The sequence below is a fragment of the Trachurus japonicus genome, chromosome 11, assembly GCF_045865225.1.
Source record: "Trachurus japonicus isolate A0001 chromosome 11, Traja_1.0".
Taxonomy (NCBI): domain Eukaryota; kingdom Metazoa; phylum Chordata; class Actinopteri; order Carangiformes; family Carangidae; genus Trachurus; species Trachurus japonicus.
In genome coordinates, this window is record NC_140917.1 from 6,314,778 (window position 1) to 6,331,072 (window position 16,295).

Sequence of the window (16,295 nt, forward strand, 5' to 3'; positions counted from 1 at the left end):
CTCGTTAACTTCATAAACAATCCACCTGGCGCTCGTTTAAATGTTTATAAACACAGACACAGCTAAATCAGACTGACACAGGATGCAGCTACTAACTAACTATGTGTCAAGTCAGTCACACACACACACACAGACTCTAGAGCCAGCTTCATGTGATTACAGTCACACACACACACACACACACACAAACACACACACACCTTCATGTGATTAAAACACAGTTAACGTGCAACAGAATTTAAACTTAAACCATGATTTAATCTGGTTTTAAAGTTAAACCTTGTTGGTGTCACACACACACACACAGACACACACAGACACACACACACACACACACACACACACACACACACACACACACACACAGTTAACCTAATGTGGTTACAGCTCCTCCATATCAGTGCTTATAGAAAGATGATCATGTGTCTGTCTGATCAGCTCTGTCTTGACCTTAAGATCGTGGGTTTGATTCCCATGTTGACAGAGATGGCACAACCCGCAGTAGCTCCCGTGGCCCATTCAAAATTTCCCGAGAGGAAATTTTCTAGTTAGTGTGAATGCTGGAAGCATTCACAGTATTGTTATTCTGTTCGGCCATTTTGTTTCTTTAAACTTATTATTATTATTATTCTGAGTCTTCTTCCCTTTTTCTGCGTTTAACTCGTTCTTCATACTTTGTGCTATTTCAACAATTCATATATCAAAACGTGCAGCTTTTTTCAGGACATTTATGCTATTATTTTTCTCTTTCATACTATTTATACTTTTTAAAATATTTAACTTTTTGTGCAATTTTTTTCCCATAGGAATACATTGAAACAGTCTTCAAACTCTTCAAATTTTCTGCTTCATTCAGCCTCTAATAGCTTCAGCATACTTTCAGCTACAGACTTCATTCAACTTTTAAACTGTTCACAAACCTTTCAACTATTCAGCTATATCTCAGCTTATTGATATCTTCAACAGTTTCAGATATATGTATAGTTTTAAAATCATTAAAATTTCTGACAAAATTCAGATTTAACATGAAAGTCAATGGGACGGAATGTTCGGACGTTGGCAGTTGGTAGAGTGACAGAGGGTCTAAAAATCCTCTCACATTTTTCTCTCTATCCTGTCAGTACGGCCACAGATTACACTCTACACACATAATTTCGGCCATGTTTGTAGACAAGCTCATCCTTGATCTCTTCATGTGCTCAAAAAACCAGAGAGACGAACACAATTTAAACTGGGAGCCTCTGAGTGCAGCCATTTCCCTCTCTCCTCTCATTGACTCCCATTCAAAAGTTGGCGCTGATTTTCTAAACGTCCCAAAGTTTCCAACCTGCGACCCAATCAACAATTTTTACTCTAGAAACACTAAAGTGACACGGACGCGTTCAGCAGGGTCTTATGGTTCGGAAAATGTAAACCTTTTGCTCGTACTAAGTACAGATTTGTCGTACATTAGATCTGTTTGAGGGTGTCACAGAGCAGTTAAAGCCTATGGTTAAAGCTGCCACCATGCTGTGGCATGGTCTGTCTGTCTGTCTGTCTGTCTGTCTGTCTGTCTGTCTGTCTGTCTGTCTGTCTGTCTGTCTGTCTGTCTGTCTGTCTGTCTGTCTCTCTCTCTCTCTCTCTCTCTCTCTCTCTCTCTCTCTCTCTCTCTCTCTCTCTATCTATCTATCTATCTATCTATCTATCTATCTATCTATCTATCTATCTATCTATCTATCTATCTGTGGGTGTGTGTCACCCTCTCTATCTGTCTCTCTCTCTCTTTGTCTGTCTGTCTGTCTGTCTGTCTGTCTGTCTGTCTGTCTGTCTATCTATCTATCTATCTATCTATCTATCTATCTATCTATCTATCTATCTCTCTCTCTTTCTCTCTCTCTCTGTGTCACCCTCTCTATTTGTCTCTCTCTCTTCTCTCTGGGTCTGTCTGTCTGTCTGAAATGATATTATTCATACTATATACTATATACTTCTAAATGATAATAATTATAACCCCTCCCTTCCTCCCTCTCTCTATTCTTCCCTCTCTCCCTCCCTTCCTCCCTCTCTCTATCCTTCCCTCTCTCTCTTCTGTCTCCCTCCCTTCTTCCCTCTCTCCTTCCCTTCCTCCCTCTCTCTATCCTTCCCTCTCCTTATCTCTCTCTCTTCTCCCTCCCTCCCTCCCTCTCTCTCCCTCTCTCCTTCTCTCTATATCTATCTATCTATCTATCTGTCTGTTTGTCTATTTATCTATCTGTCTGTCTGTCTATTTATCTATCTGTCTATCTATCTACCTGTGTGTGTGTGTGTGTGTGTGTTTCACTCTCTGTCTCTCTTTCTCCCTCTGTCACCCTCTCTATCTGTCTCTCTCTCTCTGTCCATCTATCTATCTATCTATCTATCTATCTATCTATCTATCTATCTATCTATCTATCTATCTATCTATCTATCTATCTTATTATTCTTACTTCTTCCGCTCTTTTTCAGGATCTAACTCCTCCTTCATACTTTGTGCTATTTCAACAATTCATATCTATCACACACATTCTCTCTCAGTCTGTCAGTGTCACACACACACACACACAAATGGACACACACTGACCATACACACATAGCCAACACACACACAAATGGACACAAACACACACACACACGCACGCGCACACACACACACACACACACACACACACACACACACACACACACACACACACACACACACACACACACACACTTTTCCTACAGTTGTCTGACTGTTTTGTATCTACCTCTCTATCTTCCTGTTGTAGTTAATGGACTCGTTGCTGTTAATTTTGTTCTTTAGCTATTTAAACTGAAAATACACATTTCCCCATTTTGGTCATGTTGAACACATTGTTTTACACGTATCCTAAACTACTGAGGCTCTTCTCAACCATTTCACACCATTAAACCCGCTGTTTACATGTTCTACTCCTCAGCTAATGCTCCATCTATATTCTTCAACAATGTTCTTCTGCTGTCAGTTTACAATGTATTTCAGTAGGCATTAACTTTTTTCCTAATTCAGGAATTTTTCAAACTCTTCTTTGACAATTCAAGTAATTTCCAGCCATTTCATACAAAGTCTCACATCTTCTACTTTTAAATATATTCTCAGCCATTGCTTCGGCTATGTTAGTGCTGGTTCATCAGTTGTCCTTCCTGTCAGGTTAGCTACAGATTTCAACAATTTAACCATTACATTTAAACATGCAGAATTTCAATGTTTTCTTCTCCCTTTAGCATTTCTACTGCTTTTTACCTTTAAAAAGGCATTCATCTCACACTACAAGTTATATGTTTCAGCTTTTTCCCTCCTAGGGATGAATAAAGTATTCCTCTACTCTCTATTCTACTCTAGCATTAGTCTTTTCAACATTGCTTTAGCAGTTTCGTCAACTAATTTAGCATTGATTCAACAATTTCTTCAGCTGATTCAGCATTGCTTCAGCAACAGCGTTCAGCTGCTTTCAGCATTCACACGCATTTTCTGCAGGAAATGCTATCTTTTTCTAGTTATTAGTGTGAATGCTGGAAGCATTCACAGTATTGTTATTCTGTTCGGCCATTTTGTTTCTTTAAACTTATTATTATTATTATTCTGAGTCTTCTTCCCTTTTTCTGCGTTTAACTCCTTCTTCATACTTTGTGCTATTTCAACAATTCATATATCAAAAACGTGCAGCTTTTTCAGGACATTTATGCTATTATTTTTCTCTTTCATACTATTTATACTTTTTAAAATATTTAACTTTTTGTGCAATTTTTTTCCCATAGGAATACATTGAAACAGTCTTCAAACTCTTCAAATCTTCTGCTTCATTCAGCCTCTAATAGCTTCAGCATACTTTCAGCTACAGACTTCATTCAACTTTTAAACTGTTCACAAACCTTTCAACTATTCAGCTATATCTCAGCTTATTGATATCTTCAACAGTTTCAGATATATGTATAGTTTTAAAATCATTAAATTTCTGACAAAATTCAGATTTAACATGAAAGTCAATGGGACGGAATGTTCGGACGTTGGCAGTTGGTAGAGTGACAGAGGGTCTAAAAATCCTCTCACATTTTTCTCTCTATCCTGCCAGCACTGCCACAGATTACACTCTACACACATAATTTCGGGCATGCTTGTAGACAAGCTCATCCTTGATCTCTTCATGTGCTCAGAAAACCAGAGAGACGAACACAATTTAAACTAAGAGCCTCCGAGTGCAGCCATTTCCCTCTCTCCTCCCATTGACTCCCATTCAAAAGTAGGCGCTGATTTTCTAAACGTCCCAAAGTTTCCAACCTGCGACACAATCAACAATTTTTACTCTAGAAACACCAAAGTGACATGGACGTGTTCAGCAAGGTCTTATGGTTCGGAAAATGTAAACCTTTTGCTCGTACTAAGTACAGATTTGTCGTACATTAGATCTGTTTGAGGGTGTCACAGAGCAGTTAAAGCCTATGGTTAAAGCTGCCACCATGCTGTGGCATGGTCTGTCTGTCTGTCTCTCTATCTCTCTATCTCTCTCTCTATCTATCTATCTATCTATCTATCTATCTATCTATCTATCTATCTATCTATATCTATCTATCTATCTATCTATCTATCTATCTATCTATCTATCTATCTATCTATCTATCTATCTATCTATCTATCTATCTATCTATCTATCTATCTCTCTCTCTCTCTTTCTCTCTCTCTGTGTCACCCTCTCTATTTGTCTCTCTCTCTTCTCTCTTCTCTCTGGGTCTGTCTGTCTGTCTGAAATGATATTATTCATACTATATACTATATACTTCTAAATGATAATAATTATAATCCCTCCCTTCCTCCCTCTCTCTATCCTTCCCTCTCTCTCTTCTGTCTCCCTCCCTTCTTCCCTCTCTCCTTCCCTTCCTCCCTCTCTCTATCCTTCCTTCTCCTTATCTCTCTCTCTTCTCCCTCCCTCCCTCCCTCTCTCTCCCTCTCTCCTTCTCTCTATCTATCTGTCTGTTTGTCTATTTATCTATCTGTCTGTCTGTCTATTTATCTATCTGTCTGTCTATCTATCTACCTGTGTGTGTGTGTGTGTGTGTGTGTGTGTGTGTGTGTGTGTGTGTTTCACTCTCTGTCTCTCTTTCTCCCTCTGTCACCCTCTCTATCTGTCTCTCTCTCTCTGTCCATCTATCTATCTATCTATCTATCTATCTATCTATCTATCTATCTATCTATCTATCTATCTATCTATCTATCTATCTATCTATCTATCTATCTATCTATCTATCTATCTATCTGTGGGTGTGTCACCCTCTCTATCTGTCTCTCTCTCTTTGTCTGTCTGTCTGTCTGTCTGTCTGTCTGTCTATCTATCTATCTATCTATCTATCTATCTATCTATCTATCTCTCTCTCTCTTTCTCTCTCTCTGTGTCACCCTCTCTATTTGTCTCTCTCTCTTCTCTCTTCTCTCTGGGTCTGTCTGTCTGTCTGAAATGATATTATTCAATACTATATACTTCTAAATGATAATAATTATAATCCCTCCCTTCCTCCCTCTCTCTATCCTTCCCTCTCTCCCTCCCTTCCTCCCTCTCTCTATCCTTCCCTCTCTCTTCTGTCTCCCTCCCTTCTTCCCTCTCTCCTTCCCTTCCTCCCTCTCTCTATCCTTCCCTCTCCTTATCTCTCTCTCTTCTCCCTCCCTCCCTCCCTCTCTCTCCCTCTCTCCTTCTCTCTATATCTATCTATCTATCTATCTATCTATCTGTCTGTTTGTCTATTTATCTATCTGTCTGTCTATTTATCTATCTGTCTGTCTATCTATCTACCTGTGTGTGTGTGTGTGTGTGTGTGTGTGTGTGTGTGTGTGTGTGTGTGTGTGTGTGTGTGTGTGTGTGTGTGTGTGTTTCACTCTCTGTCTCTCTTTCTCCCTCTGTCACCCTCTCTATCTGTCTCTCTCTCTCTCTCTATCTATCTATCTATCTATCTATCTATCTATCTATCTATCTATCTATCTGTCTATCTGTCTATCTATCTGTCTGTCTATCTGTCTGTCTGTCTATCTTGCTCTGTCTACTCTCTTCTCTCTGTCTTCCACACTCTCTGTCCTATCTATCTATCTCCTACTCTATTTCTTTCTTTCTTTCAAACCCTCTGTCTCTTTTTTCTCTCTTTTTCTTTCTTTCTGTCTTTCTTTCTTCTACCCCTTCATCTGTATTTTAACTTCTTTTTTCTATTCTATTTCTGCTATTTCTCAGCTATAATGCCTTTTTGCCATTGCATTAGCAGTTTCTTCAGCTAATTTAGCGTTGATTCAACAATTTCTTCAGCTCATTCAGCATTGCTTCAGCAATAGCGTTCAGCTGCTTTCAGCATTCACACGCATTTTCTGCAGGAAATGCTTTCTTTTTCTAGTTATTATTAGTGTGAATGCTGGAAGCATTCACACTATTGTTATTCAAATCTTTATACTTATTATTAGTGTGAATGCTGCAAGCATTCACACTATTGTTATTCAAATCTTTATACTTATTATTATTATTATTCTTACTTCTTCCACCCTTTTTCAGCAGTTTTCTGCTCCTTCATACTTTGTGCTATTTCAACAATTCATATATCAAAACGTGCAGCTTTCTCAGGACAATATTGCTATGACTTTTCTCTTTCATACTATTTATACTTTTTAAAATATTTAACTTTTTGTGCAATTTTTCTCCCATAGGAAATGAATTGAAACAGTCTTCAAACTCTTCAAATCTTCTGCTTCATTCAGCCTCTAATAGCTTCAGCATACTTTCAGCTACAGACTTCATTCAACTTTTAAACTGTTCACAACCTTTCAACTATTCAGCTATATCTCAGCTTATTGATATCTTCAACAGTTTCAGATATATGTATAGTTTTAAAATCATTAAAATTTCTGACAAAATTCAGATTTAACATGAAAGTCAATGGGACGGAATGTTCGGACGTTGGCAGTTGGCAGAGTGACAGAGGGTCTAAAAATCCTCTCACATTTTTCTCTCTATCCTGTCAGTACGGCCACAGATTACACTCTACACACATAATTTCGGGCATGCTTGTAGACAAGCTCATCCTTGATCTCTTCATGTGCTCAAAAAACCAGAGAGACTCACACAATTTGAACTGGGAGCCTCCGAGTGCGGCCACTTCCCTCCCTTCCTCTCATTGACTCCCATTCAAAAGTAGGCGCTGATTTTCTAAACGTCCCAAAGTTTCCAACCTGCGACCCAATTAACAATTTTTACTCTAGAAACACCAAAGTGACATGGACGCGTTCAGCAAGGTCTTATGGTTCGGAAAATGTAAACCTTTTGCTCGTACTAAGTACAGATTTGTCGTACATTAGATCTGTTTGAGGGTGTCACAGAGCAGTTAAAGCCTATGGTTAAAGCTGCCACCATACCTTAAAGCCACCAGCCAACAGTTACATGGTAACCTCAACATGGCAACCTCACCATGGTAACCTCACCATGGCAACGTCACCATGGCAACGCACACACATTCTCTCTGTCTGACTGTCTGTCGGTCATACACACACACACACACACACAAATGGACACACACTAACTACCACACACACACACACATCCAACACACACACACACACACACACACACAAATGGACACACAACACACACACACACACACACACACAAATGGACACACACTCACCATACACACACATCCAACACACACACAAATGGACACACACTCACCATGCATACACATCCAACACACACACACAAATGGACACACACTAACTACTACTACACACACACACACAACACACACACACACACACACACACACCATACACACACACGCACACACACAAATGGACACACACACACTCACCATACACACACATCCAACACACACACACACACACACACAAATGGACACACACTAACTACCACACACACACAACACACACACACACACACACACACACACACACACACACACACCCAACAAACATACAACCACTTACCAAACACATACACAATTTACACAATTACACACAAACAGACAAACATGCACACACAACAAACACACACACAAATGGACACACACTAACCATACACAAACAGACACACACGTCCAACACACACACATTTCATACAGTTGTCAGGTCAGAACTTTATGTATATCTTCCTCACACACACACACACACACACACACACACACACACCACACACACACACACACACACACACACACACACACACACACCACACACACACACACACACACACAACACACACCACACACACACACACACACACACACACACACTTTTCCTACAGTTGTCTGACTGTTTTGTATGTACCTCTCTATCTTCCTGTTGTAGTTAATGGACTCGTTGCTGTTAATTTTGTTCTTTAGCTATTTAAACTGAAAATACACATTTCCCCATTTTGGTCATGTTGAACACATTGTTTTACACGTATCCTAAACTACTGAGGCTCTTCTCAACCATTTCACACCATTAAACCCGCTGTTTACATGTTCTACTCCTCAGCTAATGCTAATGATCTATATTCTTCAACAATGTTCTTCTGCTGTCAGTTTACAATGTATTTCAGTAGGCATTAACTTTTTTCCAAATTCAGGAATTTTTCAAACTCTTCTTTGACAATTCAAGTAATTTCCAGCCATTTCATACAAAGTCTCACATCTTCTACTTTTAAATATATTCTCAGCCATTGCTTCGGCTATGTTTAGTGCTGGTTCATCAGTTGTCCTTCCTGTTAGGTTAGCTGCAGATTTTCAACTATTTAACCATTACATTTAAACATGCAGAATTTCAATGTTTTCTTCTCCCTTTAGCATTTCTACTGCTTTTTACCTTTAAAAAGGCATTCATCTCACACTACAAGTTATATGTTTCATCTTTTTCCCTCCTAGGGATGAATAAAGTATTCCTCTACTCTCTACTCTACTCTACTCTAAGCATTAGTCTTTTCAACATTGCTTTAGCAGTTTCGTCAACTAATTTAGCATTGATTCAACAATTTCTTCAGCTCATTCAGCATTGCTTCAGCAACAGCGTTCAGCTGCTTTCAGCAGTTACACGCATTTCCTGCAGAAAATGCTATCTTTTTCTAGTTATTATTATTCTGAGTCTTCTTCCCTTTTTCTGCGTTTAACTCGTTCTTCATACTTTGTGCTATTTCAACAATTCATATATCAAAACGTGCAGCTTTTTCAGGACATTTATGCTATTATTTTTCTCTGTCATACTATTTATACTTTTTAAAATATTTAACTTTTTGTGCAATTTTTTTCCCATAGGAATACATTGAAACAGTCTTCAAACTCTTCAAATTTTCTGCTTCATTCAGCCTCTAATAGCTTCAGCATACTTTCAGCTACAGACTTCATTCAACTTTTAAACTGTTCACAAACCTTTCAACTATTCAGCTATATCTCAGCTTATTGATATCTTCAACAGGTTCAGATATATGTATAGTTTTAAAATCATTAAAATGTCTGACAAAATTCAAATTTAACATGAAAGTCAATGGGACGGAATGTTCGGACGTTGGCAGTTGGTAGAGTGACAGAGGGTCTAAAAATCCTCTCACATTTTTCTCTCTATCCTGTCAGTACGGCCACAGATTACACTCTACACACATAATTTCGGCCATGTTTGTAGACAAGCTCATCCTTGATCTCTTCATGTGCTCAAAAAACCAGAGAGACGAACACAATTTAAACTGGGAGCCTCCGAGTGCAGCCATTTCCCTCTCTCCTCTCATTGACTCCCATTCAAAAGTTGGCGCTGATTTTCTAAACGTCCCAAAGTTTCCAACCTGCGACCCAATCAACAATTTTTACTCTAGAAACACTAAAGTGACACGGACGCGTTCAGCAGGGTCTTATGGTTCGGAAAATGTAAACCTTTTGCTCGTACTAAGTACAGATTTGTCGTACATTAGATCTGTTTGAGGGTGTCACAGAGCAGTTAAAGCCTATGGTTAAAGCTGCCACCATGCTGTGGCATGGTCTGTCTGTCTGTCTGTCTGTCTGTCTGTCTGTCTGTCTGTCTGTCTGTCTGTCTGTCTGTCTGTCTGTCTGTCTGTCTGTCTGTCTGTCTCTCTCTCTCTCTCTCTCTCTCTCTCTCTATCTATCTATCTATCTATCTATCTATCTATCTATCTATCTATCTATCTATCTATCTATCTATCTATCTGTGGGTGTGTGTCACCCTCTCTATCTGTCTCTCTCTCTCTTTGTCTGTCTGTCTGTCTGTCTGTCTGTCTGTCTGTCTGTCTATCTATCTATCTATCTATCTCTCTCTCTTTCTCTCTCTCTCTGTGTCACCCTCTCTATTTGTCTCTCTCTCTTCTCTCTGGGTCTGTCTGTCTGTCTGAAATGATATTATTCATACTATATACTTCTAAATGATAATAATTATAACCCCTCCCTTCCTCCCTCTCTCTATTCTTCCCTCTCTCCCTCCCTTCCTCCCTCTCTCTATCCTTCCCTCTCTCTCTTCTGTCTCCCTCCCTTCTTCCCTCTCTCCTTCCCTTCCTCCCTCTCTCTATCCTTCCCTCTCCTTATCTCTCTCTCTTCTCCCTCCCTCCCTCCCTCTCTCTCCCTCTCTCCTTCTCTCTATATCTATCTATCTATCTATCTGTCTGTTTGTCTATTTATCTATCTGTCTGTCTGTCTATTTATCTATCTGTCTATCTATCTACCTGTGTGTGTGTGTGTGTGTGTTTCACTCTCTGTCTCTCTTTCTCCCTCTGTCACCCTCTCTATCTGTCTCTCTCTCTCTGTCCATCTATCTATCTATCTATCTATCTATCTATCTATCTATCTATCTATCTATCTATCTATCTATCTATCTATCTATCTATCTATCTATCTATCTATCTATCTTATTATTCTTACTTCTTCCGCTCTTTTTCAGGATCTAACTCCTCCTTCATACTTTGTGCTATTTCAACAATTCATATCTATCACACACATTCTCTCTCAGTCTGTCAGTGTCACACACACACACACACACAAATGGACACACACTGACCATACACACATAGCCAACACACACACAAATGGACACAAACACACACACACACGCACGCGCACACACACACACACACACACACATCCAACACACACACACACACACACACACACACCACACACACTTCCTACAGTTGTCTGACTGTTTTGTACCTCTCTATCTTCCTGTTGTAGTTAATGGACTCGTTGCTGTTAATTTTGTTCTTTAGCTATTTAAACTGAAAATACACATTTCCCCATTTTGGTCATGTTGAACACATTGTTTTACACGTATCCTAAACTACTGAGGCTCTTCTCAACCATTTCACACCATTAAACCCGCTGTTTACATGTTCTACTCCTCAGCTAATGCTCCATCTATATTCTTCAAACAATGTTCTTCTGCTGTCAGTTTACAATGTATTTCAGTAGGCATTAACTTTTTTCCTAATTCAGGAATTTTTCAAACTCTTCTTTGACAATTCAAGTAATTTCCAGCCATTTCATACAAAGTCTCACATCTTCTACTTTTAAATATATTCTCAGCCATTGCTTCGGCTATGTTAGTGCTGGTTCATCAGTTGTCCTTCCTGTCAGGTTAGCTACAGATTTCAACAATTTAACCATTACATTTAAACATGCAGAATTTCAATGTTTTCTTCTCCCTTTAGCATTTCTACTGCTTTTTACCTTTCTACAAGTTATATGTTTAAGCTTTTTCCCTCCTAGGGATGAATAAAGTATTCCTCTACTCTCTATTCTACTCTAGCATTAGTCTTTTCAACATTGCTTTAGCAGTTTCGTCAACTAATTTAGCATTAATTCAACAATTTCTTCAGCTCATTCAGCATTGCTTCAGCAACAGCGTTCAGCTGCTTTCAGCATTCACACGCATTTTCTGCAGGAAATGCTATCTTTTTCTAGTTATTATTATTTTTCCACTTCCGGCCGACTTTCGGTCCGCTACTAGTCCTGCAACTCGAAGAGTTGCAGGACATATTATATATCAAAACGTGCGGCTTGATCGGGATCGCTGTGCTATTACTTTTCTCAACAGTGTACGAATATTTCGCGACGTAAGTCGCGATTTACTGCGCAAAATTTTTGCATGTAAGTCAATGGGACGGGCGGGAAAAAAAGACCAATCATTGGAGTTTAACAAACGTCTACTGCTCAGGCATACTTTCACCTAGAGACTCCATTTAAACTTTAAACAGTAGACACAAGTCTTGTGTATTGTCGTATTACTCCACGTTTTGATAGGTCATATAGTTTTTGATCAATCCCTGATCAATGACCATGATCATTTTTGGAGAAATTATGAGATTATAATGGGTGTGTATTGGACAGAATGTTCGTGTCAGAGTGCGTGACATCTCGGTTAGAGTGGGAGAGAGTGAAGAAACATTCTGTATTTTTTCTGGATAAACTGTGACCACGGCCACAATTTACACTCTACAGACATAACTATTTCAGAATTAGTAAGACAAACTTGTTCTGACTCATGTCATGTGCTCAAAATATCAGAGAGACTTACAGAATTGACAGAATCAGCCTCTGAGTGCGGCCACGTCTGTCCCTGCTCCTCATTGAGTCCAATACAAAAAATTTCTGAGAGGAGCAGAACGGCCTGAGGTTTTAAAACTGCCAGCGTCGCCAAAATATTTACTGTAGAAACACCAACTCGTACCGAAATTTTCAGTAAGTCCTTAGATCAACGTTGATCTGTGTTTTGTTCTGATAGGAGTTACCGTTTTCTCATGCTAGGCCTAATTGTGAGACCGGTTTAGAGGCAGAAAATGGCTGTTTTTCTCCACGTTTCTGTCTGTCTCAGCCTGCGGGGGCCCCTATCGCCGTGGTAACCTCTTTGATCCTCAGGCCAGAGCTCGTTAACTTCATAAACAATCCACCGGCGCTCGTTTAAATGTTTATAAACACAGACACAGCTAAATCAGACTGACACAGGATGCAGCTACTAACTAACTATGTGTCAAGTCAGTCACACACACACACAGACTCTAGAGCCAGCTTCATGTGATTACAGTCACACACACACACACACACACACACACACACCTTCATGTGATTAAAACACAGTTAACGTGCAACAGAATTTAAACTTAAACCATGATTTAATCTGGTTTTAAAGTTAAACCTTGTTGGTGACACACACACACACACACGCACGCACGCGCACACACACACACACACACACACACACACACACACACACACACACACACACACACACACACACACACAACACACACACACACACAACACTCACACACACACACACACACACACACACACACACACACACACACACACACACTTAACCTAATGTGGTTACAGCTCCTCCATATCAGTGCTTATAGAAAGATGATCATGTGTCTGTCTGATCAGCTCTGTCTTGACCTTAAGATCGTGGGTTTGATTCCCATGTTGACAGAGATGGCAAAATCGGCAGTAGCCCGCGGCATTCAAAATTTCCCGAGAGGAAATTTTCTAGTTAGTGTGAATGCTGGAAGCATTCACAGTATTGTTATTCTGTTCGGCCATTTTGTTTCTTTAAACTTATTAGTGTGAATGCTGGAAGCATTCACAGTATTGTTATTCTGTTCGGCCATTTTGTTTCTTTAAACTTATTATTAGGGCCACGGGCAATCGCACCGGGCACTGGTCCCAACAGCTATGAAATAGCTGCAGGGACCAGTGCCCGGGCGAAGCCCGGGCACTACTGTTATTGTGTGGATTTTTTCCTAGTTATTCTATTTTCTCCTTCATCTTCCGGCCAGACTTCGGTCCGCTACTAGTCCTGCAACTCGAAGAGTTGCAGGACAAATTATATATCAAAATGTGCGTCCTGATCGGGATCAGTGTGCTATTACTTTTCTCAACAGTGTACGAATTTTTCGCGACGTAAGTCGCGAAAAACTACGCAAAATTTTGCATGTAAGTCAATGGGACGGGCGGAAAAAAAAGAGCGAAAAAGACCAATCATTGGAGTTTAACAAACGTCTACTGCTCAGGCATACTTTCACCTAGAGACTCCATTTAAACTTTAAACAGTAGACACAAGTCTTGTGTATTGTCGTATTACTCCACGTTTTGATAGGTCATATGGTTTTGATCAATCCCTGATCAATGACCATGATCATTTTTGGAGAAATTATGAGATTATAATGGGTGTGTATTGGACAGAATGTTCGTGTCAGAGTGCGTGACATCATCGGTTAGAGTGGGAGAGAGTGAAGAAACATTCTGTATTTTTTCTGGATAAATTGCCACCACGGCCACAATTTACACTCTACAGACATAATTTTTTCAGAATTTGTAAGACAACCTTGTTATCTCTCATGTCATGTGTCAAAATATCAGAGAGACTTACAGAACTTACAGAATCAGCCTCTGAGTGCGGCCACGTCTGTCCCTGCTCCTCATTGAGTCCAATACAAATATTTTCTGAGAGGAGCAGAACGGCCTGATGTTTTAAAACTGCCAGCGTCGCCAAAATATTTACTGTAGAAACACCAAATCGTACCGAAATTTTCAGTAAGTCCTTAGAGCAACGTTGATCTGTGTTTTGTTCTGATAGGAGTTACCGTTTTGTCATGCTAAGCCTAATTGTGAGGCCGGTTTAGCGGCAGAAAATGGCTGTTTTTCTCCACGTTTCTGTCTGTCTCAGCCTGCGGGGGCCCCTATCGCGTTGGTAACCTCTTTGATCCTCAGGCCAGAGCTCGTTAACTTCATAAACAATCCACCTGGCGCTCGTTTAAATGTTTATAAACACAGACACAGCTAAATCAGACTGACACAGGATGCAGCTACTAACTAACTATGTGACAAGTCAGTCACACACACACACACACAGACTCTAGAGCCAGCTTCATGTGATTACAGTGCACACACACACACAAACACACACACACTCACACACACACACACACACACACACAGGTAACCTAATGTGGTTACAGCTCCTCCATATCAGTGCTTATAGAAAGATGATCATGTGTCTGTCTGATCAGCTCTGTCTTGACCTTAAGATCGTGGGTTTGATTCCCATGTTGACAGAGATGGCACAACCCGCAGTAGCTCCCGTGGCCCATTCAAAATTTCCCGAGAGGAAATTTTCTAGTTAGGGCCACGGGCAATCGCACCGGGCACTGGTCCCAACAGCTATGAAATAGCTGCAGGGACCAGTGCCCGGGCGAAGCCCGGGCACTACTGTTATTGTGTGGATTTTTTCTTATTAGGGCCACGGGCAATCGCACCGGGCACTGGTCCCAACAGCTATGAAATAGCTGCAGGGACCAGTGCCCGGGCGAAGCCCGGGCACTACTGTTATTGTGTGGATTTTTAGTGTGAATGCTGGAAGCATTCACAGTATTGTTATTCTGTTCGGCCATTTTGTTTCTTTAAACTTATTATTATTCTGAGTCTTCTTCCCTTTTTCTGCGTTTAACTAGTCGTCATACTTGGGGCTATTTCAACATGTCATATATCAAAACGTGCAGCTTTTTCAGGACATTTATGCTATTATTTTTCTCTTTCATACGTTTTATACTTTTTAAAATATTTAACTTTTGTGCAATTTTTCTCTCATAGGAAATACATTGAAACAGTCTTCAAACTCTTCAAATCTTCTGCTTCATTCAGCCTCTAATAGCTTCAGCATACTTTCAGCTACAGACTTCATTCAACTTTTAAACTGTTCACAAACCTTTCAACTATTCAGCTATATCTCAGCTTATTGATATCTTCAACAGTTTCAGATATATGTATAGTTTTAAATTCATTAAAATTTCTGACAAAATTCAGATTTAACATGAAAGTCAATGGGACGGACTGTTCGGACGTTGGCAGTTGGCAGAGTGACAGAGGGTCTAAAAAATCCTCTCACATTTTTCTCTCTTCCTGTCAGCACGGCCACAGATTCCATCTAACACATAATTTCGGGCATGCTTGTAGACAAGCTCATCCTCGATCTCTTCATGTGCTCAAAAACCAGAGAGACGAACACAATTTAAACTGGGAGCTTCCGAGTGCAGCCAGGTCCCTCTCTCCTCTCATTGACTCCCATTCAAAAGTAGGCGCTGATTTTCTAAACGTCCCAAAGTTTCCAACCTGCGACCCAATCAACAATTTTTACTCTAGAAACACCAAAGTGACATGGACGCGTTCAGCAAGGTCTTATGGTTCGGAAAATGTACACCTTTTGCTCGTACTAAGTACAGATTTGTCGTACATTAGATCTGTTTGAGGGTGTACACACGAGCAGTTAA

General features: G+C 40.0%; 1 protein-coding gene across 1 annotated transcript in view; it reads right to left on the minus strand.

Annotated features, from left to right (window-relative positions):
* The window catches only part of LOC146978040 (major histocompatibility complex class I-related protein 1-like), a 568,607-nt gene that overhangs the window by 267,976 nt on the left and 284,336 nt on the right, over positions 1-16,295 (minus strand). The gene's annotated exons all lie outside the window — the stretch shown is intronic.